Here is a 6,891-nt window from a genome sequence, read left to right on the forward strand (position 1 = left end):
TTCGGCTAAGTCATTTAACAGGGTCCTATGAGAGACTGTCTCAAAGACTTTTGCGATATCAATGGCAACAAGCACCGTGTGTTCACACGGGCGATTTTGATTTAGGCCATTAACGATTTGAGATGCAATCTCGCAAAGAGCTGAGGTGGTACTATGACGTTTGCGAAAACCATGTTGATGAGGAGCTAGGTGTATTTGAGGTGATATTTGCTTAAGTACTAAAGACTCCAGCACTTTGGCTACTGGAGATAGCAATGATATCGGTCTATAGGATTCACCTAAACCTGCCAGTTTACCTGGTTTCAACAATGGAATTATTCTTCCAGTCTTCTAAATGTTTGGGATGATGTGTGAACTGATGGACGAGTTCAAAATGTGTGACAGAACTGAAATACCTAAGGTCCCGAGGTTCATGAGCATGAGCATGGAAATGCCATCAGGTTCAAGAGCTTTTGGGGCTTTGGTTTGCCTGATCATTTTAAGTACATCATCTGAAGAGAACAGCGTGGTGTCGTCGGAATGTGGATTCCGAAAATCGCGTTTCTGTCTGCGTGTAACATAAGGAGCCGAAGCATTGGACACGAAAAGACGACAAAATTGTCAGGCGCAATGCTTGGGATCAGGGAAGGTGATCCCATCAAATGATATCGCCTTGTTGTTGGAGCGGGAAGGATTAGAGAGTGCGTTAATGGTAGTTGACATTTTACCATTTTGGAGGCCGCAGTTATCTAAATGTTCCTTCCATTCACCAAGATGATATTCGTCCACCATTTTACGGATGTTATTGTTCACCGTTTTTATGTGTGGATTAGCTGGGTTCAATCTTTGAAGATTGTCGCGTTCATCAGCAAGAGGCACAGCGTCACTAGGGAAACCGTAGGTGACATCAGGAGAGCTGGAACAGGTTGGCGTAACCGTAGTAGACGAGTCCTCATTTAGAACACCAAAAGAGGATTCATTAATTTGGGAAGCCAATTGCAGGTATCTCTGATCAGTTGGTAGGTTGGAGAACCACAGGGAATGGTGTGCATTCAAATCACCCAGTACAAAACGAGAGTCCCCATCGAGAAAATGTGAAATATTTGGATGTGCTGCGGAAAGCAGCTAGAGTTGGGTGGCAGGTAAATATTGACTAGTTCAAGAAACCTTGATGACCTACCAATGAAAATTTTTAACCCTATAACCTCCAAGTATTCGTCATTAGACAGGGGCAAAGAAAGCTCACAATGAGATGTAGAATATCGCAACAGAAAACCAACTCCACCTCCTGCTCCCCCAGGTCGGCCTTTACGAATAAGTGTAAAGCCTGAGGGGGGAGAGAGAGAAGAGTTGGGTAGTAGTTTAGTCTCCTGCAGTGCAGCTACTGCAATATTGTTGGAGGCTATGAAAACTGCAATTTCAAACAGTTTCCCTCTTAGACCATTACAGTTGAACTGTAGAATTTTGAGAGGGGAACAACTATTAATTGCGGAGACTACGCTAGTGCGTAGCAGGTCTGAGCTGTTTTGTGATGGAATAATAGGTGGAGTTTGGCAGCAACTACCGATGACGGACATCGGACGGAGATGATGTTGCTAGAGATTACTCTTTTACACAGAGTGCATAGCCAAGTCGTTGGAGAAGTAGATGATGCATTGACTGGAAAAGGACTGCCAGAGGTAGACGAAGATGAAGATTGTCTGTGTAGAGGAGCTGGGGGACAACAAGCTCCTCTAAAAGCAGGATTTCAATCAGTATGGCTATGCAACCCTGAACAATTATTAAGGTGACACCAGTTACTGCAACTGTTGCATTTCACTGATGTTTGATTTCTGCGTATAAAAGAGTGACAGACAGAACAGTGCCAAGTTGAGGTGAGAGGTCCGACAGGACCAGGATTAGGTTCAATACTGAACATTGTAAAGGTTGAAATTGCTACAAAGTAATTTCAACCATACATAAGTACAAATCTGACGTCAGTCCGTCAGTAGGAAACATAACACCAACACCATTGGGGACGACACCAGAAGTAAACTCACCCTCAACAAAATTCTGTGCACAACCTAGAAAGAATAAGAGTTATTCAAATATTATCAAGATCAGAATGTAACATCATTACCTGCATTCCACGCGTCAACGAGCCGCGGGCATGACTTGACCTGAAGAAAATAAAAAAAGTAATAAAACCAAAAAAAACACAACTTGAAATATGTAAAGAATAAAACAAATGAATTTTATTTACAAATTATAATATAAGATATACATGAAACATTTATTAAACAATAAAACACATTCTATATATTGAATTAATAAACATGAATTACCAACATTGAAAAACACTCATTGTTTACATTTTTTTACAACATAAAAACAAAATAGAGAAAACAAGCTACAATTCCAATTACACCGGCACTGATTTTACGCAGCAGCGTTAAAATTCTGTTACCACATTTTATTAAAACACTCACTTATATTTTGGCACATATTGTCTTAATATTTATTTTTATTATAAATATATTCTCATATTTTATTTAAAAAAAGAATTGAAACGCGAAGTAAACAAAACGTAATCGCGGCGAAAACAAAGTACGCAAAAATGCAAATAACACGAAGTACACGACAATACACAAAATACACAAGAAAGGCTCACGAAAAGCACAAAAAGTTAACACGAACAACGAAGTTTACCGGTACGCTACACCGAAAAGCTCCGGTCAAACCAGTATATAAAAACGCGAATTTCACAGAACGAGCAACTTGTCTCTTGGATATCAAACGATAAACAAGTTCAACTGGTCAATTCGATCAATATTAACTCACAGGCTTATTCAGACTAAACTGGTCAATTCGATCAAATCAGGATAACCAACTGGTCAATTCGATCAATATTAGTTTACAGGCTTAATCAGCCTAACCTGGTCAGTTTGATCAAATCAGGATAATCAACTGGTCAATTCGATCAATATTAGTTTACAGGCTTAATCAGCCTAACCTGGTCAGTTTGATCAAATCAGGATAATCAACTGGTCAATTCGATCAATATTAGCTTACAGGCTTAATCAGCCTAAACTGGTCCGATCGATCAAATCAGGATATCCTACTGGTCTATTCGATCACTTGTTTTTATTGATTTTCTTTCTTTTTTACTTTCTAACCTGGCTCATTCAGCCAAACTATTATATCCCTTAGCACAAAGGCAGGAGTCTTCGTAACAGATAAGCTAGAGCCAGTCGCTGAAACATCGTCATCTTTGACAGCAAGTGATCTTATATATAATTCATATACTGAGCTGACATAAGCCCACCCCTACGAAGTAGTCACGCGCGGAAAGAAATCATAAATTTCTCCGATCCTTGGAAAATAATATTTTGTTTATCTAAATTATAACGATTGTAATTGTTTTTTTTTTGTTTCGAATAATTAAATAAAGTATTAAAAAATATATCAAGTCTACGGCTTTTTTTTGTTTAGTCTCAGCGAACATAAATTCTATTGTTAACGAACCTGGACAGCCGCTTTGCATACCTCAGCAAAACATAACGACTGAAAAGTGGTCGTTACAACATTAGAAGTAACGTAAGGAGCAAGATGGCCGGGACTTGCTTCTTAGTGGAAAACACAAATAAACGGCATTTGTCAACAAACACGAGTGGCTCCGGGACCCGACCGTTCTTAGAACCTGCAACCGCACTCTTTGGCTGAAATGTTTTGTTCGTTAATAATAATTACTATAGTTATGTATTCAAGATTATATGCCTCTGGCATAGCTATTGAGTTGGTGCATCAGAGTGTATCTACTACTTTATTATATGCTTCTAACATACATATATACGAAATAGATCATGTGTTCTGCCATATAGTTCAATTAATATAATTGGCGAAGAGACACCTTGTTGCTTTCTGTTAGAAACATTAGTGCGGATGACGAACTGATGTGTAACGACGATGATGATGCGAGTTTGGAGGTAGAATGCTGTTGGTTTCCACAAATCATTGATTTACTGTTCCAAAATTTGACAGTCCTCGACACATCATTTAAAAGACGCAATAATGCTGTCAGTAACAAGAATGCTTACTTCATTTGAGGTGATACACTGTGTTGAATTTTATTAATATACTCTATTGAACTCTGCAGTTCAGAATATTTCTATTTATTTCATATTTCTATTTCTATTTTTATATTAATACTAGATAACCCGACAAACGTTGTTTTGCCTTATAAATTATTTCTAGTTTCTAGATAAATTCTAGTGTAGACAAAAAGTAACTTACTTATTATAAGTGTGTAAGTATGTGGTATATGCATGAAATAGGCATGGAGCGCTATGAACGAAAAGGAAAATAAAAATAACAAACGCCAAACAATATTATTTTTAAGTTATTATAGTTCATTTATTAAATTATTAATTTAAAATCAATAGATTTGTATGATACCAAGTTCCCTGGCAACAACTGTTGTATCTTCAAATTTAAATTGTCTTGGATTGACTGTAAATAATAATAATGATAATGGGCCAGTAACATTAACCAACAACAGTCGAAGATAAAAGCACTCAGTGTGTCTTGGATTAACTGTAAATAAGCGTTCGATTTAAATAAATTGAGACATGCATCAACTGGTGAAACTTGCTTGCGGGGCATCCATTTTTTTTTTGAGCCCATGTGAAATAGCGTGGTACTTGTGAATAGAGTAATGTTCTTGCAAAGGCACCAAAATCATCCGTACTATTACACAATTAAAAAAATGCAGTGAGTGTAGATTTAGGTGGATTTGTACCACGATCAATCACTGTCTCGTTCGTGAAAAAAATACGCTGACCGTTTTCAAGATGGACGGCTAACTGAACAGCTGCTGGATCCCGTTCATGAATTAGAAAACCGAAGATACGCCAAGCAGCTTCATTGGAGCTGATGTACCGACCAATTTGGTAGAGCGTAATTTCACCGTTTTTGTTCATTGGAGGAGCATTTACATTAGTATTTTCTACTCTAAACACAGCCATATCACTGCCTTTATGGACATACTTATATATTTGATGCTCTTCACAGAACTGCAAAACTCAACATTAATATGAGCATTGTATGTCTAGCTTAGCAGAGGCGAATACGGCACCACCCGCCATTGTCCCCCATTATCGGGATTTCTTCGACGATATATTGGATATCCGTCGGTATTTGTTATAGTATCATTAGTGAAATCTTTAGAAAAATTTTTAGTACATTTTCCATCTGCCATGCAAGGCGAAGACGAAGAACGAAGTGTATGTAAATGCTCGATGTACTTGTTGGCGTAGTTACATAAAATATTAAGAAAAAAATTTTTCTTTTTCAAAAATATAAACAAAATTTATGTCAAAAATAAAAAAATTTTTTGTTAAAGCAATAAGGATATTTTTGCTAGGTTGGGACTCCCTAATCACTTTAGCGGTATGAAAAATAGATAGTAGCCGATTCTCAGACCTACTGAATACGCATATAAAATTTGGTAAAAATCGGTAAAGCTGTTTCGGAGGAGTACGGTAACTAACATTGTGACATGGAAATTTTATATATAAGACCGCAAACAGACATCGTTTGGCCTTGTGACTTATTGATGGTCTTTGCAAATGCCAATCTAATAGAAAATTGAACGTGTTTGAATTAAATTGGCTTGTCTGTGAGAATCATTGGAATTCGTGGCAATAAAACTTTTTCGTTTCGGACCTTGCGATTCAAAATGGTGGCTTCGATAATGTTTTTCATCAATTTTTTAATTACCAATCGCGTACTATTGCATAGCCGTGGTGGGTTCAAATTCCGAAGTAAAATAATCGGTGATCCAACTTTCAGTCGTAAAATGTGTGGTGGGATGCCTGGCAAATCCAGTGAGTTTAAAAATTCTGCTGGATAGTTTACAACTTCGTTGGTATCACAAACTGTATCGATCGATTTGTATGATATTAAGTCGCCTGGCAATGTCTGCTTTATCTTGAAGTTTAATTCATCAACGTCCACGTTTTTTTTTGCTGCTAATGGCTTTTTCTGCCAGCCACCCATGATTTATGTATTGTATGTGTACATCTGGAAATACGCGGTCAATGAGAGCATTTTGGGAATCAACGATAGTGCAAAAATTAGGGGGCAGTTTTATGAATTCAGTATTTTCATAGACAACAACTTTTCATATTATAGCAAGTTTACTTTTTCAAAAATATAAAAAAATTTATGTCAAAAAAATAAAAAAATTTTTGTTAAAGCAATAAAGATATTTTTGCTGGATAGGGACACCCTAATCACTTTAGCGGTATGAAAAATAGATAGTAGCCGATTCCCAGACCTACTGAATACGCATATAAAATTTGGTAAAAATCGGTAAAGCCGTTTCGGAGGAGTACGGTAACTAACATTTTGACAATGTTAATTTTATATATAAGATTACATAATATAATTATGTAACACCCGCATATCTACTTGGCTTCTCAGTTGGCTATCTATTTCTACATGGTGATTTATCAACGATATTGGTTCAACTGTCCAGCGTTGATATATTATATTTAATCCTTTTTATTCCTAGGTGGAACAGAGGGCCGTAACAAATAGTTTCCATTGAACTCTATCTAATGCAAGACGTTTTGTTTCACTCCAGCTCTTTCCAGCATTTCTTAATTCGGCTTCAGTTTGTCGTTTCCAAGTGTTGCGCGGACGCCATGGTCTTCTACTGCCTTGAGGATTGAAATCTAAGACCTTTCTTGCGATATCATCAGCGGGTTTTCTTAACGTATGGCCAAGCCATTTGTATTTGCGCATCATTATTTCATCAGTTATAAGAGGCTGATTCGTTCGAAACCCGAGCTCATTATTGGTTATGGTTGCTGGCCAGAATACATGAAGGATGCGTCGTAGACAGCGATTGACAAAGGCTTGTAGCTGTTG

This window comes from Teleopsis dalmanni, chromosome 2 (genome assembly GCF_002237135.1).
Source record: "Teleopsis dalmanni isolate 2A chromosome 2, ASM223713v2, whole genome shotgun sequence".
Classification (NCBI taxonomy): domain Eukaryota; kingdom Metazoa; phylum Arthropoda; class Insecta; order Diptera; family Diopsidae; genus Teleopsis; species Teleopsis dalmanni.